Here is a 27,646-nt window from a genome sequence, read left to right as displayed (position 1 = left end):
TTTGTTAAAGCAGAGTTAAGGTTTGTGATGCACCATCTGATAGGATGACAGAGAAATAACTACCTGGACAGACACACAGATACACAGACATACACACACTACACACACTAATCCTTTTATGTATATATATTCACTTCTAGGGGGTGTCTTAAAGCCCCAAAACCTTGACACAACTTCAAATATACAATCATGGGTTCAAATAAATGTTTTAATATGGTAGTGTACCCTCTGTGAGGCTTTTCCTTCCTCAATTCAGAGTCAGTCAGTCATTGTCCAACCCGCCATATCCTAACACTGGGTCACGGGGGTCTGCTGGAGCCAATCCCAGCACACAAGGCAGGAACAAACCCTAGGCAGTGCGCCAGCCCACTACAGGACACACACCCACACACTAGGGACAATTTAGGATTGCCAATGCGCCTAACCTGCATGTCTTTGGACTGAGGGAGGAAACCCACGCAAACACGGGGAGAACATGCAAACTCCACATAGGGAGGACCTGGGAAGCAAACCCAGGTCTCCTTACTGCGAGGCAGCAGCACTACCACTGCGCCACCGTGTCGCCCTCAATTCAGAGTCCACAACACAATTCTTTTTCTTTCTCTTCCTCCTCCTCTTAGGGCAGAGTGATGGCTCTGAGGCTAGGGATCTGCTCCAGCAATCGGAAGGTTGCCAGTTCCAATCCCGTAAAACACCAAAAGTAACTCTACTTTTTTGGGCCCTTAACCTACAATTGTTCCATCCTGCATATGACATTAATCTGCATCCAACCTGTAGGGAAAAACCTGGGTGTTGGTGGCAGAATTGGCACTCCAGCCACCATAAACTTAAACATAAACCATAAACATGGACTATCTTAAAAACAGACCTCAGTATGTGCGTCTTGGGAACTGCACGTCTGACATTGTGGTCAGCAACACAGGAGCGCCACAGGGGACTGTACTTTCTCCGGTCCTGTTCAGCCTATATACATCGGACTTCCAACACAACTTGGAGTCCTGCCACGTGCAAAAGTTCGCTGATGACACTGCTATCGTGGGCTGCATCAGGAGTGGGCAGGAGGAGGAGTATAGGGACCTAATCAATGAGTTTGTTAAATGGTGCGACTCAAACCACCAACACCTGAACACCAGCAAAACCAAGGAGCTGGTAGTGGATTTTAGGAGGACCAGGCCCCTCATGGACCCTGTGATCATCAGAGGTGACTGTGTGCAGAGGGTGCAGACCTATAAATACCTGGGAGTGCAGCTGGATGATAAATTAGACTGGACTACCAATACTGATGCTCTGTGTAAGAAAGGACAGAGCCGGTTATACTTCCTTAGAAGGCTGGCATCCTGGACAAACTGGTGAGGAAGGCAGGCTCTATTGTTGGCATGGAGGTGGACAGTTTGACATCTGTGGCAGAGCGACGAGTGCTCAGCAGGCTCCTATCAATTATGGAAAATCCACTGCATCCACTAAACAGTGTCATCTCCAGACAGAGGAGCAGCTTCAGCGACAGACTGCTGTCACCGTCCTGCTCCACTGACAGATTGAGGAGATCGTTCCTCCCCCAAACTATGCGACTCTTCAATTCCATCCGGGGGGCATAAACATTAACATTATACAAAGATATTGTCTGTTTTTTACCTGCATTATTATCAATCTTTAATTTAATATTGTTTTTTGTATCAGTAAGGTGCTGCTGGAGTATGTGAATTTCCCCTTGGAATTAATAAAGTATCTATCTATCTATCTATCTATCTATCTATCTATCTATCTATCTATCTATCTATCTATCTATCTATCTATCTATCTATCTATCTATCTATCTATCTATCTATCTATCTATCTATCTATCTATCTATCTATCTATCTAAACAAACTCACACTGTTTGACTCCATCTGAGCTAGTGTGGTGCTGAGGTGTCCCCCATTGCATGGCTGGCACTCAGGTCCTAATCTGGGGTCCTGACTTGGTTTGTCACGTGCTGGGTGCGGCAATGCGCTGTATCAGTGCGTGCTCCTAACCTCTCTCTCCTCCTGTCCCAATTCTGAATAACCCAGAGGGCGCTTTACTGGGTTGTGTGGTTTCTCAGAGAGCCAGTTCTTCACAAAGAAACATTTCATTCTGTGAAGAGTTCTTTGCATATGAAATTGTTTTTTTTTTAGCTCATTTGTGGTTAAATAGACTACCTAGCAGGATACAAAACCTGAACTGAGCCTATGTTACTGTAAATAACAAAAGTCCTATTAAAATCATGAACCTATTGGTCCAACCATCCATTTAAAATCAGGAATTGGTATTTCACAAATCTGTTATCTGTTATTTATGCAACCTTGGATTAAAATGAAGGTTCTTTTTCATTCATGTGGACGATACTTTTGGAAACCAAAAATGGCATGGCATTATTCTGAAGAGCCACTTTGGCATCTTTATGTTTTTAAGAGTGATTGACCGATGCCAAACCCTAGTTTTGCTAGGACTGGCTCCAGCTCCCCACAACTCTGGATTAACAGGTCTGAGGAAGTTTGATTACATTTTCAGAAACAACTTAACGTTAATGATGGATTATTCAGTAGATAAAGTAATAAAAGGTTAAGGAATGTCTTCATAAATATAGCGCTTGAAGAGGCTGATTCTATTAAAGTGCCTGGACCTTTCTGAAGGCTGCATGCCATAAGAGGAGGGTGACTGATCTGTGAGACTAATAAGACACTTCTCTGAGGGACACAAATGATGGTCTTTTGGACGCACTAATTTGGGAATATAACAGGCTTTCTGAAATATTTTTATATTTACATAAGTTCCTCCAAAGCTCAAAGCTATCATGATTTGAATTTTTTAAGTTCAATGTCTGTAATTTATGACAATGCAATTCATTGAAAGAGGTTAGCCGCATTGTTCATCACAACTTGAATTAACAAGGTCCCTCCATCAAAGCCGTCGATTTTCAGGTCATTTCCACAATTTAACGGGAACACATCCACTTGTTGTGATTAATAATCCTGAATTAATCATCAGCCGTAATGTAAATGCTCGTCATTATGACTTTAACATAATACCTATTAGGATATGAACTGAGCAGGAATCTGAGCTGCGGAACACGGCCGATTGTGGACAATTTTAATCATCTTTATGCATCATTTCGATGACGTGAATCTGCGGGGCAGCAAATGTATAAGTGAAAAGTGCTAAGACGATCTCGCTGGAGAGTCATTTCCATTTAATTGTTATTTCACGTCACGTGTGTTAATTTTTTAATCACTGATTACACTTTAATCGGCAACTGATAGGGAGAGGTTTCAGTTTAAGAACTATACAGTAACGAGTGCAGCGTTCGTCCGCTAGATGGCCTCGTAGATTTGTTTGGCCATCAATGAAACGGCTGTATTTTAATCGGATGGTCAGGAAGTCATTAGGTGCTGGTCAGTTTAAGTTCACGGTGCAAATTCGTGCTTATTGCACAGCCCTGAAATTCTAAACAACGTGAAACGAGCTGCATTATTAAACCGAGGAAAATAAAGGGCTCCGAGCTAACGGTTCTCTTGGATTCACCAGGTCTGAGAATGTTTTGTTACAGGTTCGTAGTAATAGTAGGGTGTTGTACCATGTTAGCCATTGCGTATGTAATGGGAAGTCAAGCAAAATGACACCTTTTATTGGCTGACTAAAAAGATTACAATACAGTATGCAAGCTTTCGAGGCAGCTCAGGCCCCTTCTTCAGGCAAGATGTAATTAGGATATAGCGAGTTGGATAATGGATGGACTTCCTAAAGTGGCCTATGATAAATAATGTGAAAGGGGCCATGCAAATCAGAAACTCGTTGATTTAGTAATAAGAACACAATAACTTGAGTACACCAAAGGTGTGATTTCATTGCACTAAGCTAATTTAAGGATTATCCTTGCACGGTGGGGCTGTGGTAGCCACCCTCGGATGCTCCCTGTGTAGAGTTTGCATGTTATCCGTATCCGTGTGATTTCTTCGTACAAAGACATGCAGGTTTGGTGAGTTGGCGTTCCCAAAATTGGCCTCTGATGTGTGTGTTCACCCTGCGATGGCCTTGCGCCCGATGCTTGGCGAGATAGGCTCCCGCGACCCTGCTCAAGGTAAGCGCGTCTGAACAAGGATGGATGGATGGACTTGAGACCTAAAGCGGATAGCGAGGTTGTTTATGTCGCACCTACAGACTGTGCGACTCTAAGCAAGCGATTTCATCTACCAGTTTTACATTTTGAAAAGCGCACATTTTTAAACGGGGAGGTGTGGAAAATGTAAAGGACTTAATGGAAGACGTTCACCAAAGTAAGCGAATACCGTCCTGCAAAATGCTTTCAATTACCAAAAGCATGTCCAGTTTTAAAGACCTGTTTCTAGAGACAACCTGGGCCTTAACTAAAACGTCCAGTTCCTATTTAATTTCGCAGCTGTGCCCAGGTCTTCAGTGACCGGTTGCGTTTCATTAACGCGTGTGTAACTTCAGCCTTTGTTCGCTTGGGCGCCGCCTCCGTCACAATTCACTCCACTGAGCTCTCGGGGCGAGGGTTTCTCGCCATCTTGTATGCAAGCAGTTAAATGGTTAATTAAAACCACTTTACTACCGTTGTGTTGTCCGCCGACATTGGTTTAGTCTTCATGCAATTTTCTTCGCAAGGGCATTTTAATTTATTATCACCCAAAAATGATATGGACACCTGCAAATAAGTCCGCTCATTGGGTATCACTGCAGCTTTATGAATTCAGTTCAAGGTTTAGCCGTCTGGGGCGGCACGGTGGCGCAGTGGGTAGCGCTGCTGCCTCGCAGTTGGGAGACCTGGGGACCCGGGTTCGCTTCCCGGGTCCTCCCTGCGTGGAGTTTGCATGTTCTCCCCGTGTCTGCGTGGGTTTCCTCCGGGCACTCCGGTTTCCTCCCACAGTCCAAAGACATGCTGGTTAGGTGGATTGGCGATTCTAAATTGGGCTTGGTGTGTGTTTGTGTGTGTCCTGCGGTGGGTTGGCACCCTGCCCGGATTTAGTTTTTGCCTTGTGCCCTGTGTTGGCTGGGATTGGCTCCAGCAGACCCCCGTGACCCTGTGTTCGGATTCAGCGGGTTGGGAAATGGATGGATGGGTTTAGCCGTCTGGAGTTTGCACGTTCTCCGCACGCCTGCGAGTTAATTATGGGCTCTAAATTGAGGTGCCGTGGGCGCGAATGGATTTTGCGAGAAGATGGCTCCCCCTAGGGCTGGTTCGTTTTCTTCAGCTGACTTCATCCGTGGTTACTTGCAACATTTGAGATATTGCTTACATCCATCCATCCATCCATCCATTTTCCAACCCGCTGAATCCGAACACAGGGTCACGGGGGTCTGCTGGAGCCAATCTCAGCCAACACAGGGCACAAGGCAGGGACCAATCCCGGGCAGGGTGCCAACCCACCGCAGTATTGCTTACATTCCTTTTGCTTTTCTAATTGAAAAAGGTGAAGTGTTTTGCTCATGGTCACACAGTGGCAGTAGCTGGATTCGAACCTGCAATATCAGGGTTTGAACCCCAAAGTCTGCTGGTGCTACAAGCTTCGCCCCTTAGAGACCTTGTATTGAATTAAACGAGTATGACATTGTGTCATACAGCAACAATATTCATCATTGTCGTCATCATCATCTCCTTTAGTTGGATTTCCCCCTGGTACATGAAAGAGACATCCATGTTAGGTTAACAGACAATTTCCAATGGGCCCAGTATGAATATCCATGTTGTGTGTGCCAGTGCCTTACAATGAAGGGAAAGTCGTCATGTCAATGGTTCCCCTAAAATCTCCAGGACAAAAAACTGTACCCTGCAATCCTGAACTGATTGAGCTTGTTAGAACAGGTCTATTTTAATGAAATTTTGGGGTTTTAGTTAATGCGATTCTTGTATAAAACTATAAAAGTTTTTTTTTCAATGGGTATAGTACCCATTCATCCACATTACTACCCCACTTACTCCAGTGCAGGGTGGAGGAGCAGCTGGAGCCTATCCCACCCATCATCGGCCACAATCACCTTGACCGACCACGAGACCTTTGCAGAGTAAGCACTCACAAAACCAGCCATGCAGTTCAGCCACGCCATCTCATGTCAGTTCGCTTAATCTGCATGTCTGTGGACTGTGAGTGGAAACCCATGCAAACACGGGAAGAACATGCAGACTCCACACCCAGAACTAAAGTCTGCTTATTACCAAACAGAGGTGTTATCACTGCACCACCATAACATGCTTAATCCAATTCAGGGTGGTGAGGTCCGGAGCCTAGCCAGCAGCACTAAGTGCAAAGCAGGAAACATACAAGGCCATCATGGAAACACCAGGTAATGTGGGGGGGAAATGGGGTACCGAGAAGAAAACTTCTGTACCTAAGAGGGCAAAGGTGCAAAGTCCACACCGGGGATGCTAAACCCATGAATCAGCAATAGCACCAAGTGCTCAAAACTGGAAGGGATTTGGGCTATGTAAAAAAATAAATCATGGTTGTGGGTAAAGTGGTTTTAGTTGATATGTACCCCCTACTGGTCCTACTGAAGGTGTCCAAGTAATTCTTCAGAGAGATGCCAAAAGGAAAAAAAAATGGTTCCCAGAAAAACAATCGACAAAAGTAATTTGTATTTATTTAGAGGTGTAACAGGTTCAATAAATGAGTACCATGAATAGAGGATAACAGACAAAGAACCCTTCCCTGAATTAAATGTTTTTTTGTCCAGCAGTGGCTCTATGAGGAACCACGCAACCCAGTAAAGTGCCATTAAAGAGCCAATATTTCTAAATTAGTAGGGATAAATCCAATTTTGAATCAGATGCGACAGTAATTGGTCCCGTCCCCCCTTAATGAAATGTTTGGATGAATTTAAGAGAGAGAGAGAGAGAGAGATCCTTACAATATAAATCTGGTAATCAGTTTACTCAAACGTAACCATAGCACTGTTAAAAAATAGAGGTGCCAGAGGGGTCCTTCAGAGCGATGCTATACCCATCCACATGAAGGTTCCAGAAAGAGCCTTCAATTATTTAGATCTGTAACGGGCTCCATACAGTGAACACCCATGATGGTAACAGATTTATGAAATACCAATGGCTCATGATTTAAAACGAATCTCGCTGCAAACGTCCAGTAACTCGGGCTAAGTTTTTAAGTTGTTAGTGTCCTGCAGCCTACCATACATTAAAGGTGTCAAGTTCTCCACATATTAGGAAGTTCTTCAAAGCACAAAGAGCCCACCTCATATGCAAAAATAATGACCCAGAATGAAATGGTGCTTTGTCAGCCCAGTAAATAACCATAATGTGTTATTAAAGAATCAGGATTTTAAGTGTACAGTACAACAAGTAAACTAATTTATTTTTATTTAGAACGGATGTACTCCTATTGCAAGGAAATCAAGAAAATATGTCTGTTTTACCTCCCTTAGGAAATCACACGGCATTTTAAACTTTCTACAGGGAAGTCACTAATCAGACCACAAGGAGTCGCCTTTTCCCCGTAACAGTTCTCTGTCTTTCTAAACTGTTTGTCCAGTGCGTGAAGAAGCAGAAGCAACTTTCTGCAGCATTAGGAGTTTAAGTGAGGATGCAGAGATGGACGGGACGCCTGTCCCATTGTGGGGAAAAGTACGGTACACACTTTAATATTCCCTCAGATCAAGACAATTGTGAGTCGACAATTCGCCTAATTTAACAAATGTGAAACTTTGTGAGAATCCATCCTGCTATACACTATGGTCACTCGTTCTCTTTAATTTTAAATCAATATTAGGCCACCATTACACTTTTATGTATCTGATCATTTTTCTTTATATTTATCTATTTTTTTATTTATTATTTATTGAAAGCAATTTTTCCACTACATAATCCAGTTCAATGCGGCAGCGGACCTTCTCAGACGAGTGTTCAGCCATACTTTATTTTTATGCCTTTTATAAATAAAGCCTATTTAGTCTCACAGTAGTAGAATGTAATGTTTTCATTTTGTTACGAGTTTTGGATTTCCTCCGAGAGACGCTCGTGAGAGGACGTGTTGTTTCATCAGTGAGGCTCACCTTAGAATGCGCTTTTCTTGTAAAATTTAGGAAATTCACCATTTCGTTTTACCAAACGTAGGAGACTAAGCACGCTTATTTAGACTCCATGCTTTTTTATATACCGAGTACCAAACTCAATACTGAGAAATCGTTGACAAATTAAATAAATGCATGAAAATAGACTTTAAATTGGAATAGTTCAAGTTCAGGCTTAGTTCAGGGACCAGTGTGATGTCTTCCTAGATGATTAGTTCGGCACATCAAGAAACGGCCATGTCGTACTGCAGCCAAGATCCAACATTAGGGCTGCGCAGACCTTCTCCGCGGGTGTTTGCAGCCTACTTGTGGAGCTAGACAGACAGGCTTACCTCAGAAGTGCTATTTTAAAAGTTAACTGTCCGCGTCTTTATTTAGACACAGCAGTTATGTTTACTTTTAAAAATAAAGGTACCAAAATGACTCTTCAGAGGGATGCCATAGGACAACCATTTTTTGGTTTACAAAAGAACAATCCACGGTCCCAGAAATAACCTTTATTATTTAGATCCGTAGAAGTTCTTTAACTAAGCATGTACAGATGTTATCACCAATGTTTTCATGATTTTTAAATCAACTCAGGTTAAGTTCAGGGATTCTAGTTCGGTTAATTTCCTGCGGTTGCACATCGTCAAAAATCTGTTTTAGAACCTTTTCAAAGCCCAATAACCATATTCACAGTCAAAGACCTCATCCCAGAATTATTTTTTTTTTTTTGTGAAGCAATGGCCATCAAGGAACCGCGCAATCCAAGGAAGTGCAATTTTAAAACCATCATTTTAAGAGTTCTTTTTAATAATAATAATAACTCAAAAAATCTTCCTGTATTTACTTAAATGTGTTATGTCAACAATTTCCACAGAACTGAGTTGTGTAAATTATAAATAAGTATTTAGTATTGACTTACCCTCAGTCAACGCAATGTGGTCAAGTTAGATCAAATATATTTACTTGTGTTCAACAAACTAAACTAACGCAACCTCAACATTGTTTTATTTTACTGGAATTAATAACGACAATATATAGTACGAAATAATTAGACTTTCATAAAAGATACATCACAGCATTTTGACTTTACTTAGCTGTAGATAGCAATACTAATGAATTACATCTTGTATAATAAATATTCGAACCATATAAATACTGTCCAATTTATTAAGTGTGTGGTCATTCCGTTATTAACACATCAGGTAATTAAGTCATATTTTCATTGACTGCATTTTTCATGCAATGGTAATATAATTAAATTGCTGTTTTGGAAACAAAGAGAAAAACTGGTTTTCTGATGTAGGGTGGGCGACTTTTATTTAAAAAAATAAATAAATCGGCTTCCACAACCCCACAAATCCCACAGCATTTGGAAAAAAAAAAAAAATCAATTTACTAAAAGTCTTTAACTTTCTTTCCAAGTATACAAAGGTGTGAGGATCCCTCGGTTTGTGTTGTCAAGAAAAGGGGCGGTTCTTTATGCAAAATATCACACTTTATGCAAATATGGGATAGTTGTGTACTTACAACGTGAATATTTTAAATTAAATCAACTTAATTTAATTGTGTATAGGAAAAGTGGAAATACCATGTTTCGAGGATTAGAATAGTTTTAATGCTGAGTAAGAGTAACATTAATTAGTGAGTAATAACAATAGTTCCTGAGACAGGTTTATCTTCTTTCAACAGAAGCATATCTGATTGTCTTGTTTCGGCATAAATTAATTGTGTTAGTATGACAGCTAACAGATGTAAGTCAATTCAACTAGAAAAAGGTATACGTATTAACAGAAAACGTTATCTTAGGTTAAAATACCTTGAATTAGGTATAAAGCGAACATCCCCAATTGTTCATTTTTTGAGTGACAGGTCTGTATTGTTACTGCAGTGCACTTTTAAACCCTTTAAGACTGTTTAATAAAGTTTGACTTAAACGCTCCTTTTAATATTGTAATTATGTTACACCTACATCATACATCGGGAAAGACGAACAATTACTTTTCAAGGAATCCAGTTGATAGATTTTCATTCTTCTTTAGAGTTTTACTCTGGTTTTAAGTAGCCTTTTAAAGATAATCGGTAAAAAAAAATCCTATAATACAAACTATTCAGGTACAATTCGAAGCAACATATTACCATATAAAGCGTAAAAACTATTGGGCAGGGAGCATCGGCTACAGTGACAAGACTGAGGCTTCGTTTATAGGGACGGCAGCAGAGCAACGACCAGGATCAGACAAGAACCAGTCTGCATGAGTCTGATCAATGGTAAGAGAAAAAGAAAAAGAAAGAAAGAAAGAAAACGTTATTACAGCAGAATTGCTTTAAAACTTCATGCCTTTCAAATTCAGTTTTCTGCTACTGTTAATGGGCTCGTTAAGTTTCCAGGAAACCAACACCAACCATCACCCGCCACAATCAAAATAAATTCTTGAAATTAATATTGGCGGCACTTGAATTGGTGCCAACGTGTCTCCAAGTACTGGAAGAACCCAAGAGCTCTTCCCACAGTCAAGCATTGCCCAGGGATTCTTCTGACTGACATGGGTAGGAAAAACAAATATTTATTCCTCATAATGATACTTGACCATCACTGGTATTAAAATGATCCGTTTTTTTTTTAATGTAATCCACGGATTTTAAATATTTTAAGACTAAATCTTGAACGAGGTGCTGCATTACAAAGCTTGGGAAGGGTTTAATTTAGTTTTAAGGCCCGGGGGAAAGGAGAAACGTGTTTTTAAATTAGAGGGCAAACATCTTAGGAAATGATACTGTGTTATAGCGAGGAATTATCAGTGAAATCTTCGTGAACAGTCGTGAGGCTGAACTGTCGTTTAAGTAAAAAGAATAACAGGAGAAAAACAAAATCGCCTAATTCCGTAAATCTGTTTTAAGTAATTTAATACCATGGATATGTATAGTGAAAGGCACTATATCATATATAGCTATGAACGGCACTACATAAAAAGATAGACAGACAGACTGAGGTCCCTTTAGTTTTAAACTTACACACTTATTCTGCCATCGCTGAAACTGTATACATATGTAAAAATAGTAACATCGTGTTTGAAAATCGCTTTTAGCTTAATAAGTGCAGATAACATAATTATAACATGGATGGATGGATAGAAAAGAAATTAATTCATGTTTTGAGTAATAATCTCAAAGAGTTTGTAAACTGATTTTCTCGGTAAATAAACACTCTGCTTTTATATAATCTCTATCTATCTATCTATCTATCTATCTATCTATCTATCTATCTATCTATCTATCTATCTATCTATCTATCTATCTATCTATCTATCTATATATCTATCTATCTATCTATCTATCTATCTATCTATCTATCTTATAGTGCCTTATCAATATCTACCCATTCTCTCGTATAGTCACCAGGTCAGCTACCTTTGCCTCTCATTAAAGTTCGTGTCATTTTAATTATTTGGCGCCAACATTCTGTAAACTTGCAAAATTGTTACCTGGTACCGATAAGACAGCTAGCTGCTTTCTATTTAAAGGTATTGGGGAAAAATTATGAACTGGGGACAAACCTTGTACGTGTCGCCATCCCATCGCAGTGAACGCACACACGCACACTCGCACACACTTACACACTTATACACACTGCTTATGCGCAGAACGTCGCAAACTGAATTTGTCCAGCAGTTGCGAGAAGGTGTGCCAGTGAGTGGGGATGCGGCGTGTCCGCCTGCTCTTCTAAAAACAGTGACGTTGTTTTTTCTTTTGTTTTTGTAACTTTTTGGTAATATCTTATCCACTGGCCCGATGCTTCATTTGTTACATTAAGTGCACAGTTCCCATGAAAGCCATTACATCTGTAGTGAACTCGGACTTATCAACTATTATAGTTTGTTATACAACAAAATCCGTCTTTTGTTAAATTAATGATCACATTAACATATACGGTTCTTTGAGAGTTGCTTGACATGCTCTCCGTTTGAATAGCTGTTTCCTCTCAACTCGCTTTTGTTTGTGGACTTGCCTCTGCCTGCTTTATATAAATAGACCTTTTTTGTGAGGAAATCCGAATTAAATTATTTCGAAACAGTTCAAATAATTCTTTCGTACACCAGTGCCCGTAACCTTATACATTTTTCCGTACCTGTTGTGTATTCGTTTTGATAAGAGTTAAATATTGTAAAAAATAAAATAAAATAAAAAAGCTCAAAAACGGACGTTTGGTAAGACACGTTTTTAATTGGCCCAATAAGAGAAACAAGACTTATTTGAAAAATACAAACTGTCTTGTGTGCCTAATCGTCTACACCTCATCATTTTTTCTGATCCTCCTTCATTTCCGTTTTGTTCCCGCGGTTAAAAGAAGAAGAAGAACAAGAAGAAGAAAAAAGAAGGACAGATACCGTTTAAAATGCATGGTCGTGGGATCGGAGAACCTCCCGTTTTAGACTAATTGGATCTCAAAATTTCTGTGTAAATGTCCATGACCGTGAAAACGCACATTTACGTATCCCTACATCGTCGATCGAGTGGAAGGAATACTAAAATAACGACCGTAACCTTTCACCCGAGCGAGGAGCGTCCACTTGTGCGTTTTGGGTTTGCTCTAAAATGTGAGTATATATTGAAATAGAAAAGAAAACCGTTTCGTGTTGTTGTACGTTTTTCATTGTAGTACTCGTTTTAAAAAGCTTTTGGGAAAATACTGTATATTATCACTATCTCATAGACTCAACTACTTTTAAGTAGTCACTTATTATTGATGTGAAGGTTTTAACACACATCTTAAAAATTTATAATTAGGCTGACGTCTTGGCGACTTACAACATTTGAGATACCATTGGCTCCATTTCTTTGGCTAATCCAATTTGAGCGGAGGCAGGTGAAGTGCTTTGCTCATGGTCACACAGCGTCACAAGCGCAGGGCTCGAAGTCCAAAGCCTTAAACACTATCGCCATGCTGCCTATAAACAATAATGATAAGTAATAATTAAATAAAAAAGTGAATGAAACATTGGCGATATCAACATTACACATATACAATGTTCCAAAAAGCGCTTCCTCATGAAGTTCTTAATTCAGCATTCGGTTATTTATTTTGTTTCAAAATGGGAGGGAGGGTTGTGAAAATGGATGGACGAAGGAGGATCCATTCTTTGAACCCGTCACCTCCGCCTTTCATCATGCCACGCGAAACCAACACCTCCACTTAAAAAAACAAGATGAGGGCTTTGACTTTTGTGCTCTTGTAAATCTCTGTACTTCATCTATAAAATAAACCTGTTCGTGAAGGGTGCCTTTGCAGTATGAGGTCGTGCGATGTGCTAACTGACGAAACGTGCAGGCAGACCTCAGCTGAATTCTTGCACGTCTTCTTTGTTTGTGAGTTACTTGCGCTGAAGTTAATTGAATTTACCAACAGCCGAAACAAGAGCGTACTGCCCCAAAAGCAGATTTGCGAGGCATCACAGCGAAATCGCTAGGGATAAATGAACACTTTAAGTGTACTTGGGTCCACACTTCACTTGTCATACGTACACTCGAAAAAGATTACATTAACAATATAAGAGAGGACTTAAAGTTGTAGATTTTCTGCGCTATTTGGAACGATGTTGTTTACTATATCTAATAGTTTTAAATTTGTTCGTTTTAGATAATATGCATATGTATGTATGTATATACGCATACAATGCCACTTTGCACACACTCGCAAACACAAACATATGTACTGTGGCATTTATAACAATGCAGTTTTCTTTGTTTTTGGACGGTATCATTGAATTTCACTGTCCTATAACCTTCAGCCTCCTGTTGGATAGCTAAAGTTGCACCATTCGAGGAAATAACACATTTATAATAGGGAGTAGCGTGTCTCTTTGTCACTGATCAACCTTATACAACTTTAATCAAAAATGTGAAAATTAGAAAATTAAATTGGTGGTTTATGAAGGAAAACTGGTTTTCTTTTCCCCTTAATTCAGAGACGTTTTATAATCCCATCTATTCTAGAATAAATTTCTTTAGTGGGGTATTTAATGAACGATATAAAAACTAAGTATTGATTTTAGGTTTAATGTCCGCTGTAAAATAAATTTAAGCAGTTAAGAACACTGCAAATGAACTCTTTCAATATAGGGCCCACGTCTTTCCATCAATGCACTTTCAGATTTTGCAAGATTTGATTTCGCACCGCACATTTGCTGTGTTTACTTCTCTGGCTTTCTTGTTTCGTTCATCCTTAGCAGGCAAGGTTGATATAATTCCCGCTCCAGTTTTATGTGAATGTTGATGAGTTTGAAGCGTTTTCTTTTGAAATGAAATCCGCAGAACATATTCGCATCTAAATTTGCGAGTTTTTAATGTATTAATGCATTTAAGTTAACACAATTTGAATGTAAACCTTGCATATGAAATATACACTCTTAAAAATAATAGTGCCAAAGTTGTTCTAAAATAGGGGATTCCCAAAAGAACCATCCACCTGAAGACTGCAGAAAGATTCTTTACTTATTTAGATCCCTAAAAACCTATGAAGATTATAAGAGTTATATTTGCCTCAGACAAACCCACGGGCCACGTTCTTGATCTGTTACGTCTTCCCAAGTAGCCTACTACTCTTGAAAGATTTCGTTTTTTTTCCATACATTAGGAACCTTTTTAAAGCCCAAAAGACCAACGTCATACGCAAATAACCCATCAATGGTACCTGGTCAAATAATGAATATACGTAGAGTGCCATGACAGAACCGTTATTTTTAAGAGTGAACATTTTTAAATTATAAGCCTTACTACAGCACTGAGCAGATTTTTAGTCAACAGTCGACTTTCAATTCATCAGGCGCTATAGACTAGTACGTGTAGAATGATAATCTGTGTAAGCATTCGAATTCTTGTGACATCGCGTTTTATTGGGCGCTTTCGTTAGGTCACATCTGAACAGCCTCAAATCGACGTTACTACAGGGTCGGCCTTCTTATTGAAAGGAAGCTAACCGTCCCTGGATATCGCTTTGTTTTAATTGGCTTTGAAATGCCAGTCGCTTTCAGCTTGCTTTCTGTAGCACCAGAGAAGTTACTTTAGGCGACAGTTTTATTTTTTTCTTCTTCTGCATTCCTGGCCAATAATACATAATATAGCCACAGAATATAAAACAAACCAAGAGGTGCGTCTCTTGCGAACGCGTAATACTGAATGCGGAGATGTGGGAAGCGCCATCCGAAGCAGCTGGAAGTGCGCATCGCCAAAGCGCCGGGTGTCACACTGAAAGAGCGTCGTCTGTGAAATAAATAATAAATAGGATCAGCGAGAGTATACCAATAATCTGATGTCAAATACTGTAATAACAGCTGTGCTTTGCCACTAACTGTAAAATGCATAACATTTAACACAAACAGTGCCATCTTAATGGGATTAAAACACATTTGGGATATGATATTTGAGGGGAAGGAGAATGTGTGCCGCACGTCCTCTTAATGTCTCAATGAGCAGCAATTCTCGTACATTGACGTATAAAGGAAGATGAATGCCGGTTCAGCGCTCACCTCATAAAATGGCAAACATGTAAGTGATGATCAGGACTATTTGGCACCCCGTCTTTTACAACCGTCAACTTTTCGCATGGATTTCAAGGCAGTATAAATCAAGGACGCGCCTACTATGCGATATATGGTAAAATGGAGAGTAAATGCGTAATATCGCAGCTTCGTTATGTATATTCATTTTCAAGAAGGCCTAATATAACCGTGCACCTTAAATAATCCACAATTACCAACTAAAATTAGATTTTATTCACATGTCCGCTTTGGTGAATGAAAAAGTGAAAACTCTTTTTCTTGGGGAGGGGCGTTCTTGCAATAACCGCAATGTATACAAATTAGATGCTTTCCTAGTCTGTAAAATAAATTAAATGACTCGATCTTAAAACAATTTAAGACTAATCGTTTTGTGTAAAGCACACGTTTAAGGCCCTTTCTAATCAGCCGAGCTGATCTTGTTTAAGTCAATCCCCCCTAAAGCTGCAGGAGGGTTCAGGGACAGGTCGATCCTTTATTTGCGTTATGCAAGGTTCGTACAAATACAATCCGATCTGAGCGCCATTGCACTTCTGCTGAATTATTCACAATTATTTCACATCCCCAGCCCCCTTTCTGTAACCAGGATTTCCACGCACCTCTTGACTGTTCAGACCTTCACGCGTTTGCATTTTAACTGAAGTGATGAATAAAACGCTCGGCCGTATAATGTTAAGGGAAGCGCGCCTGAAGTTTCGATTAGGAAACTGAAAGGTCAAGTGCGTTGGATGTTAGGACTTAACCTCTCACTGAACCTAATAAAACATCGAGCAGCACATTTGATGACATATTTTAGCAATGAAACAGATTTAATTTTAGTTTTAGACCATTAGGGTGGGTCACTAAGCGTCCGAAACAAGAGATGTAACGGTTGGAGCCTTTAAAGAACGAGGGACAACGTGGATACAAATATCATTGTAAAGCTTAAAAAATAATGATATTGAGCTAAATAACAACAGGAGAAGATTCTAAAACTACAATAAAGATACATCATAATTTAAGTCTAATGATAATTTAAAGCGTTCACAAATGTTGCACACACGTGCACGCTCTTAAAACTCCCGGTTCTTTAATGGCACGTTATGGTTCTTTACTGGGTTGTGTGGCTCCGCGTAAAACGGTTGTTTGACGAATCACCATTTCATTCTGGGAATGGTTCTTCATATATGAAGCTGGTTCCTTGTGCTTTGAAAAACTCCCTAATATATAGAAGAAAGCTGAAATCTTTAGCCTAGATTTGGACGCTAACATAAGAAAGCCTGGACTTACGCTGTCTTACTGTAGGTAGCAAGAGCGCTTATAAAATCAGAAGCCACTGGCGTTTCACAGACCTGTTACCATCTATTCGTGGTGTTTTACTGTACGGAGCCGGTTAAGTATCTAAATAAATAAAGGCACTTTCTGGAAATGTAATGTGGATGAGTCTTTTTGGTTCCCCCATATAGCATCGCTCTGGCACCTTTAGTTTTAACGGTGTACTTCGAACTGATGCAACTCTCAACATTACATGGGCTGGCTTTTATTTCTGGGATGCAAGAGATACTTTGTTGACATGAGTGTATTACTTAGGAGGTGTCAAATGGCAAAAACTTTATTTTGATTGTTTTACTTCAAGGCAGTGCCATCGTGGCCTTGATAAAACGGAGACTGTAACCGTCGCCGAATCACTTTTGTGACTTTTTAATGCTACTCTAGCGACTTTATGGGTCCATATTTCTACCAGAAGAATTAGCAGATAGTCAGGCTCACATAATTAAAAGGAAAGTTAACGGTGGAATCTGACCTTGAGACCTCGCGACATTTTATAGAGCCTTTCTGTAATTTAATTTCATCTCATAACTGTTTATGGATTTAATCCACTTTTTCATGTTGTTACGGCCTGATCACTATTGGATAAAGTGTCCCTAACTGTAAATAGCCCCCAAAGAGCACTAAAAATAAACGTTATTTAAAACGATTAGCCCAAAACGTGGTAAAGAACCACAAATTTCCTCCTATGTACCCCATCCTTCTGTTTTCATACCCACGAAACGCGATTGCTGTTATGAGGGCTCCCTTAGCAGCAGCGGGCGAACTAAGAAATGCGTATACTTGTATATTAAATATAAAATGACATCTAATGACGCTTTTAAGGACTGTGAATAAAAATACTGGCAGTACGTTCATACAGAGATAGATCATTGAAGGCAATATATAAAATGAGATAGGTAAAGGTATGATAGGCATGAATGATAGATAGATAGATAGATAGATAGATAGATAGATAGATAGATAGATAGATAGATAGATGCACTATACAAAATATTACACTGAAAACAGATGAAGGGACTATATTAAATTATAGACTGATTGAAAGGTACTAAATAGAAAGATAGAGATACTAAATAATAAATGGGTAAACAATTAAAGACACTTAGATAATGAAAGGCACTATATAATGGATAGACAGACAGACAAATCCTGTTTTAATAACACTTTATGGGATTCCTTGTACAGTAATTGCTAGACCAAGTACCATTTCATTCTTTGAAGGGTTCTTTGTGTATGAAGTTGGTTCTTTGTGCTTTGAAAGAACTTCCTAATATGTAGGGAAAAAGCTGAAGTCTTTACGATAGCAGGACACTAACCGGTAAAGAGAACCAGGACTTAGCCCATATGCTGGAAGAGTCCTTTTTAAAATCATGATCCAGTAGTATTTCACAAAACCGTTGTCATCTATTCATGATTATTTACTGTATGGAGCCTGTTATACATGTCTAAATAAATAAAAAGTTCTTTCTGAAACCTTCATGAGGATGGTTCTTTTAGGAGCCAAAAATGGTTCCCGTGTGGCATCGATGTGAAGAAACGTTCTGCATGGCATCCTAATTTTTCAGAGCTTATAGATAGATAGATAGATAGATAGATAGATAGATAGATAGATAGATAGATAGATAGATAGATAGATAGATGTAAAGATGTGAAAAGCACTACATCATAGATAGATAGATAAAGATAAACACACTATATTAAATGTTCAATAATTAAAGGCACTATATAAAATATTACTTATTCTGCCCTCCCTGAAACGGTACAAATATATAACATTGTGATGTGCAGGTCATTTTGGATGTTTAACTAAGGAAATACATGAAATATAATTATAGCATGGATGGATGGTTGGTAAAAGAAATAAATGAACGTTTAGCACAACATTCGTTAAATATCAACGAAAAAAAACGAAAACTTTTCAGTTCCATTCCCGTGATATTTTATATATTATATATTATATCAAGTGCGAACTTAAAATGCAATCCAAAAAAAAAGTGCAACAACATTTCTTAAATTTAAGATACAAAATGCGAAATAAACGTAATATTAAAAGTCAAAGTGTACTAACTAATAAACCTGAAGGGTCGACATCGTTTTAAAATTGTGATAATCAGCACAGTCTTATCGACATATGCATCACTGAGCTAGTATACAGTCCATCCAATTCATATCGTTTTAGTAAAGTGTACTTCTGTATTTAATCCATTCATCATGTCGCCCGAGCGCTCACTTCTTCCATGGTGGTCGGACAGACGATAAGTAGTTTACTGTACCCTGGACACGTGACTACCAGTACTACCACCAAGACCTATGATGGATGCTTTTCGACGTGTGTGCGGTATTTCATTTTGCATGTTTTAAACTGTTCTTTTGGCAAATGTGGGTCGGGCCTGAAAAAAAAAATCACTTTTGAAAGCAGGGTGGTGTCTAGAAAGAAAAATTGATTTTCGTGGGGGCTCTCTGCGAAAACATTTCAGTAGAGCTCTTATTAACCCTTATTATAAACGATGAGAATGATGGAACTTATAAAATAAGAAGCCTTCGGGGGTATCGGTGCCGTGCTGTGGGATTTTCAAGTGGCTTCTTCCGCTTTGAACACGGAAAGTGAAATATACTGGCGGACCCACCCGCGCGCACGCACGTCACGTCACGTCACGTCACGTCAGCTCTGTTCTGCTCTGCTCAGCTCCTTACGGCTCCACGATGTGAGCCTCTCCAACTTGATCAGCTACAACAAATTAATTGCTGATTTGGCAAAGCAGATATTGACCTTGATGTGAGATTAAATAGCAAAGGGGAGGGTATTTATAGCAATTAATAAAGAAAAAAGGAACCCCCAGAGAACTAGGATTCTGAAATGGCCCATTCAGAAAACACCTGGCTAAGTTTGAAAACATGACCAGTCCGCCATTCCCGTTGAAGGCAATTGAACCTGTCAACCTCGGACTCATCAGGGACTGCATCTGGAGGCCTAGGGATTGCAAAAAGAAACGCTAATTAGGTAGAAATGGCACTTCTCCATACGACCCACAGAGACCCTTGGCAGGCTGTTTAACATCATTAGTTAAACAATTAAAATGTGTGAATGTAAATGAACGGTCCGCGGATCTGAATGCAAGCGGTTCGGAGAATCGGAGCTGCCTGTCAATGGCGCGTTTGAGGCACATCCTATGATTGGAGACCACCTCACAATATCCAGCCCTGCTGCAGTTTTTAAATACTAGAAAGAAATGCTAATGAGGGCATATGTCTCTTCCCCACTAAAATGCCTTTAGAGGCCGGCTGGGTGTCCACACGAATGAATTCACACACTTAGGATGTGTCATTTCTTAAAGTGTATGACCATAAAACAATACACATATATACATAAGAAGTATCTGGACGAGATATTGGAGCAGCTTAGCTATTAGCTAAACAAACGAGCTTTATGGACTGAATGGTCTCCTCTCATTTGTCGAATTTCTTATGTTCTTATTATCCTGGAAATAAAACTATGCCATGCACGGTGCCGTGATTCACCTTCTCCGAATCCAGCTTTAGCTGACAAAAGGAAGAAACCAACGGAAGAAGTTTTCAGCAAACGCTCTCAGCCCTGACACGAATTGGGAGGTGGCTCCCCTGACCCCTATCAGTCACATGTCTGTCCCAGTACGGGTGTTTAGCACCGCATCCATTCCCCCAGCTGGCAGGATTATTGAAAGGCGGCTGCACCCCGCTGGGCCTTGGCACATTTTTAACTAGTGCAGGCAACAATGACGATGAGGGAGGTTAGACCTATTAACTGCAACGGGGCGACGCTGGCATTGTCTTATGGTACCAGCATCATTGTTCTGAGCAGCGCCCCTAGTCTACATGCCCCCTTAATGAGAAGAAGCCCTCCTTTTGGGCGAAGATTTGTCTCGATCGCTTCTTTAGACACTACATCTGATTGCACCACTGATCAGATTGCAATTACCTGCACATTCTTACTCCAATAAGCACTGCGCACTGGCTGAAAATGTCACAGCAATTGAAAAGCACTTACTGTGCGTTTCTTTTCTTTTCTTTTTTTTCTCTTTTTTTCCTTCCCTCTTTATCAGGACGATGCTTAGAGGAAGTCCTTTACCGTAATATGTAAGTTGATTTGCAATATGCTCTGTATCTCTTAAATAGTAAAGCGTTGCATTTTTAAGACTGTATAAGAAGAGTAATACATTCACGTCTGTAATAAGAATGTCATAAAGGTGGTATCATCAAAAATGTATCAACTAGTTAAACAATTATCCAAGTTTGTCTAATTAGGCATTGTCTGTTTTTGCTGCGTCTTTGGCTGACACCATGGCAAGTTATTATTATTTTTAACTCTTCTTCTTCTTATTATTATTGTTGTGGTTGTTGCTATTATTACACACTGCTTCTATGTCGTATCCTCTATATTTCTGCACAACAATGTAATGCTGTATTTAAAATGTTTATATGAGTCCCACCTGAAACGCTGCTGACCGGTAGGATGTTGGTACTTAAGAACTGAGGGCTATTTCGGAGAAGCCCACAAGATGGCAGTAAGGACGTGCAGCGCGCGTGCCAAGTTAAAGGCGCGGTTTCATTCTGTATCTTGAAAGAAAGAATTCGCTTATTTCATTACAACTTAAACATTATCTTAAAACCTATAATGCTACTAATTATGTTTCATCTCAGCTATGAATAGTGGTGAACGAATCTTCTGAACGTTTCAGGGGATTCTATTACGAGAGATCATGTTTTGTATATTTTCACAGGTCAAACAATCATCATGCAAAACAAATATTATAAAGTATATTATTGACGCCTTTATCAAAGGCGGCTTGCAACATCTGAGATACAATTGGAACAATTTCTTTTGTTTTTTTCCATTTGAAGCATAGGCAGGTGAATTGACTTGCTCATGGTCACACAGTGTCAGTAGTGTCAAGTGTGGTAGTCCAGATCTCTAACCACTATGACAGCTTTTCTTTAGGCAGGCAGTGTGTTACCCATGCTGTATCGTGTCCAAAGAATTCATTTTTCACAATCATCCCTTCCGTTTCGGACAGAACTTGCCAAGGAAACATTTTTCGGGATCATGTATATGTTTAATGTCAATTTAGACAATCGATAATTCGCTTTTTAATTTTATTATTACTTAAAATTATTATTTATAGGAAGCATGGCGTAGTGCTTAAGGCTTTGAGTAAGTCACTTCACCTGCCTGTGACCCAATTGGAGAAAACAAAAGAAACTGAGCCAATTCCAAGGCAGGCAATGAGGCGTAATGGTTAAGACTTTGGGCCTTTAAACTCTGAGGTTGTGGGTTCAAATCTCTTGCCCTGAAGTCGAACCCAGATCTTAACAACACTAACTAAGAGACTTTACGCCATTCAGCCGCTATACATGTGAACGGATTAACCGGTGTGAGTGGGCAGCATACTAAATAATCACTTTTAATTCTGCGGCGCATTCTTTAAATGCTATAGAATATACGGTAACTCAGGTTGACCTTACATTTAAAAATAAAGGCTTTTACTGATATTTCCCAAAGATACTTTTTAATCCGGAATACACCCATGATATGGTGTGAACTTATGTTTCTTATGAACTGATATTTTCTCAACACTCCTACCACCAAAAAAGATTACTCGACCACCGTCACAAGACGAGAACGTTCATTAATTTATTGCGATCTGCAAGTCTGTTTGGTGAAAAATCATCTGCCCGATTATATAAATATAACTATTAAACGTCAGGGCCATCTGACTACAGTAAAACAGAAAATTCGTTTGACCGTTTTTCGGACTGAACAAGAGACTTGGAAATTAATCTTTATTCTTTATTGAAATGTTAGAGAAGCAATGTTTATGGTACTTGCCATCAAATCCAGATGAAAACTGGACATTTATCATAACCGTTTTCGGCATTTGCAATGATATACATTTATTGAGTAGGATTTAACTAAGAAATAGTACTGAATATGTAATAAGGTAATAAACATTATGCATCTTTCTGAAAAAAAGATCGTTCATGGAAATGCTTTATTATGTGAAATCGCTCTTTTCGTATTAATTTTGGAGATCGTCAGCATTATGAGTAACTAAACCAATTCCATTAGCTGTTACGTTGAAAAGCCGCTTCTTGCGTCTCTTATCATCATCTCTGTCAGGAGTTGTCCGCTATCAACTGGAAACGGGCCAATGGAAGGGCTCGCTGCTTGTGACGTCAGCAGCAGTGCCCTCACCATGGCTGTCCTGGAGCAGGCTGCCCTCTGAATGAACTCTGCCAGTGAACCCGCTGGAAAGGCGCAGCGGCAGGCAGCTCTGGCCGCGTTGTGCGCGCGGCGTGCCTCCCTTCCCTCCTTTATATTTGGGAGGGGGATTAGCATAGCGCACAATGTGTTTACAGATTTACAAAAGACAGCAATATGCTTTCATAATATAATCTTGGCTGTGTATGTACATTACTCACACGGTGTTAGTTACATAATTTTACTGCAGTAACGCGAATGGTACAAGACCGCGTAGCCTATGCGTGTTTCTTCTAGGTACATGCACAAATGGGGAATATTCCTATAGGCTACCGCTTACAGTGTTTGAGTGTTCAGTTCCAGCTCGGGATTTGCACGCCTCCAGACGACGGGCCCCTTTTCTAAACTGTTATAACATTTATAAAGCGCAGTATTTATAATAGCGCAAGCGCAATTGATAAACGCATCGAAAAGAAAGTGGGAAGCTTCTCTGAAGGAGAAAACAATCGATGTAAAATTTCCCACAGATGGAACTAAACTGGACTCCTGAAAGGTCAACGAAACACATAATAAACTATAACCATTAACAATATCAATATTTCAAGTGTTCTTTTTGCTAAGCCTGACTCATTACCGTCAGAATGTCGAGACCGGCACGGAAATTACCGCGCAAGACATTCCCAGCGTAATTTGAATTCCCGAGGCAGTTTCGGTTTCCTGGGTATTGAAACCAGTCGGTGAAAACAGTATTTAACAATTGATTTTTACGTTTGTATTGTTTGCGTTTTTCTCGGATGTATGTGTGTAGTTTTTTCCCCCTTTTTTTCTATTTTACTTGTGCAGACGTTCCTAAAATGGGTGTCTGATCCGAGATCCGAGGCGTTAATTTAAGGGCGTTGCAAATCGCGAGTGTTACCTGCGCTTGTCGTGTGTCTGATTAGATTGATTTCAGCGTCGTTTGTCGGCCGGACTGTGCGTCTGACGGGGAATTTCCGACACATATCTCGACTGCCCCATGGCCTAAATGGTATTAGTTTTCCAATAGCGCGGAGTTGTTATTTTAATCGCTTCTCGTTAATCTCTAATCAAGGAAATTGCATTTTACAATACATACTAATATTTCGTTGATACTTCAGCATTGTAGTCTCAGCACAATTTAAAGCGATGATGTCGTAAAAATGCTGCTGATGCCCAAAAACGACACTCTTGTTATTAATTAAATGATATAAATTATATTTAATGTCCTGGTTTATTGAGGGTGTATACAGCTCTGTTTTACAAAGTGAATGAAAAACACGCAGCAAAATTACTGGCATGAAATGTTCGTGTTCTAATTTTACTGTAGAATTGGCCAAAGAAATTCTGATGTAGAATGTTAAAATATTTTTTTGTAGAAAAAAAAATGCATTCAATGGCTTGGGGTTCTCATTGTAGATGTAGGGGGACTGAAAAAGGAACGGATTCAGAATTGGGCTTATTGAAATCAGACAAGATCGTTATTAGAGGTGTGCGGCTTAAATATTTATTTATTTATTTATTTATGTATTTATCGGTCTATACACACAAAAAATACTAATAGCGTACCTTATGAACCTTCCTCTGCATTTTAACGTCAGACGGGAATGAAATATGCGCCTAAGCCGCCGGGACCGCACATCAGTAATGAAGGCTTGGGCCAGAATGCCGACCTTGGGGAAAGTGGAGCCTTTGAATTTGGAGCTGCTGCACGCGAGCTCGGAAATCAGACAGCCCGACATGAATGCTGAAGTGTGAGCGTTTTTGTTACTTGTAAATACAGCGTTGTTTGAAACTCGTCATTTTACGTATATTGGCGTCGTATCATTTTACAGTTCATAGGAGTCTTCCCAGAGGCCTGTTAACTGCTGGCCAGACTGGACTGTCACAAGAATGATGGCTTGCATTTTATAACGTGTCACACGATACTTGGTTTCAGCACGCTGCTATTCACTTTGTCCGGTGCTCTTGGGTGTGGTGGAGTTTTAGATGTTTACTTTCGTAGATTCTAATAGTGTTTAGTTAAAAATTCGAGCTTTATTTAGGAGTATTACGGCAGTTTCCCCAAATCAGTTTTTGTTACACGGAGGACATTGAAACTTATACAAGGCTTAAAAAGCGAAGTAATCCGTGCCGAACAATGGAAGTATGACTTAGGTGGGCTCTTTAAAATATTAGTTCTTTGCAGTTGACTCGAGTGTGTGGTTTCTGGTGGAATGACACAGAACCTTTTAATTCGGTAGGCAGTGTGGTGTCGTGGACTTTAGACCCGAGGTTATGGGTTCTGACCCCGCTACTACCTCTGTGTGACCCTGAGCAAATCATTTCACCTGACTGCGCTCCGATTGGACAAAAAAGAAACGCAGTAACTGTATCCCCAATGTTTCGGGCCCAATGGGTTTATTTATTTCTAGCGAGGCTTCTTTGCATATATGATTGTCTGTACTCTGAGAAGGCCACAGATTTGTGGATAAAACAGAAATATTTAATGTCTGGATCTGGATACGAACACATCAAGACAATCCGAATTTCTTCTGCGTGGTTGTAAGCAGCAGCAGATTTTTTTTTAAATCAGAAACCCGGTGATATTTCAAAAATATCTTCGTGGCTCTTTGTGGACCCTGTTAAAGGTTCAAAAAGGGCGCCTTACTGGGTTGTGGGGTTCTTCATAGACAACGTGCTTGACACATAACCTCTTCTTTCAGGGAAAAGTTCTTGGCATTTGAAAAATTGGTTGTTTAGGCTTTAAAATGTGTACAAAACAGACACCTTTAACCTAATGGAAACGAACATCTGAAATTAATCTGAAAGTTACTCGGTGCAGCAGTAGTCCGTTTAAAATCCTGAAAGTCTGCTATCATATAATTATGGAGCTTGTTATATGTCTATCAGAATTCTTTAATAATGATAAAGCATTTTATTTATATAATAATAATAATAATAATAATAATTCTTTGCATTTATATAGCGCTTTTCTCACTACTCAAAGCGCTCAGCAATTGCAGGTTAAGGACCTTGCTGAAGGGCCCAACAGAGCAGAGTCCCTATTGGCATATATAGCGCCTTTCCCATGCTCAAGTGAAAGAACCTTCATGTGGATTGTTGATTTGGCAAACAAACATGATTCCCAAATGCATGGCATCACTTTGTAGAACCACTTTTGTTAGTGTATGGACTGTAAAGCTGGTCCAAACGCCACTGCCAACACTTTGGTCCAAGTGGCCCTTCTGTATAAATCAGAAAATATTGGTACAGAATTTTAATCTGTAAATCTAAGTTAGATATTAGAAGTGCTGTATGAAATGAAATGTGAAAGGCGCCATATAGGCAGTGTGGCTTCCAATTCCACTGCTGTCGTTGTGTGACCATGAGCAAGTCACCTGCACCTGCCTGTAATTCAATGGGGAAGGGAAAAGAAAACAAATATAATTGAATCTCGAATGTTGTAAGTCGTCTCTGATAAAGGCGTGAAATAATAATAGAAATGAAGACGTTATGTTTTTAACTCGCAGGCACTCAGTGAAAATCCTCACGGCTGGTATTGTATATCGTCCCGTTGTGTTTTCATCAAGTTGACCTTGGATATATTACACACTTTTCCCCCAGCAATAATCTTTTAACTATGGCACAGTGCATAAGACACTAAGTCACAATAAGAATAAATGGCCGCTGCTTTCTCATTTTTTTTTTCACTAACGAAAACAGTCCCGCTATGCGAGTCTCAGTTGATCTTTTAATATTCTGTGAAGTTTGTATTATGTAAATATTTACCAAAACTCCATTAAAATTGAAAAAGCATAGCCGTATATTTTCAATATACGCGAGTGTGTTCACGAAACGGCCCCAAAACGTAACGATTTATTCCAGGTGGGCACGGCAGCCCCCCGAAAGCGGACCCCATCTTCGGTTTTCTCGAGCCTCCTAGTATGGCAGCAGTGAAGCCGATGGCTCCCTGGAATCCTTTTTTCTTTTTCCTGACTTTGTGCCTTTAATTCCGCATTAGAGCAGGTCGATGATATTCGGCCCCTTCGTTTTCACAAAGTGCCGTGATGGAAACTTGCCATGTTGCATTACTGTGGCCTGCCTTTGCCCACACCAGTGAATGTTACGGTCCCCGTTTTAGCTCCAGATGGTGTCATAGTGTTTGTGACATCGACATTAGGCCTATATGCCAGAGAGGATATTCCATTATCCTCGAACATGGCTTAAAATAGAAGGGCAGAAGTTCAAGGCATACCCCAAGTGATTAAGGTCACAGACCCAGGATTATACTTGTTAAAAAAAACTGCTTGGCGTTTGAGAGGAGAAGCTTTTATCTTGTCAGTCAGGTGCCACTGAAATACACTTTGTGCGCGCACCCCCACCTGCCTGGATTAAAGCTAATTATATGGACGGTTCAGGGGCTTATATTGACCAAGCACCATTCCATCCATAAACTAATTACGTTATGAAGCAAAATATTTTCCTTTTATTAAAAGCAGGAAC

The 27,646-nt window shown here is 39.7% G+C and overlaps 1 protein-coding gene across 1 annotated transcript in view; it reads left to right on the top strand.

Annotated features, from left to right (window-relative positions):
• Positions 1-20,710: 20,710 nt before the first annotated feature.
• Positions 20,711-27,646, top strand: part of eno4 (enolase 4) — a 117,071-nt gene continuing 110,135 nt past the window's right edge. The window contains exon 1 of the mRNA XM_051923471.1: positions 20,711-21,024. The gene's annotated coding sequence lies outside the window, so the exon portion shown is untranslated. The remainder of the gene's footprint in view (positions 21,025-27,646) is intronic.

Source organism: Erpetoichthys calabaricus, chromosome 2 (assembly GCF_900747795.2).
Source record: "Erpetoichthys calabaricus chromosome 2, fErpCal1.3, whole genome shotgun sequence".
NCBI lineage: Eukaryota > Metazoa > Chordata > Cladistia > Polypteriformes > Polypteridae > Erpetoichthys > Erpetoichthys calabaricus.
This window is presented reverse-complemented; position numbering and strand designations above follow the sequence as displayed.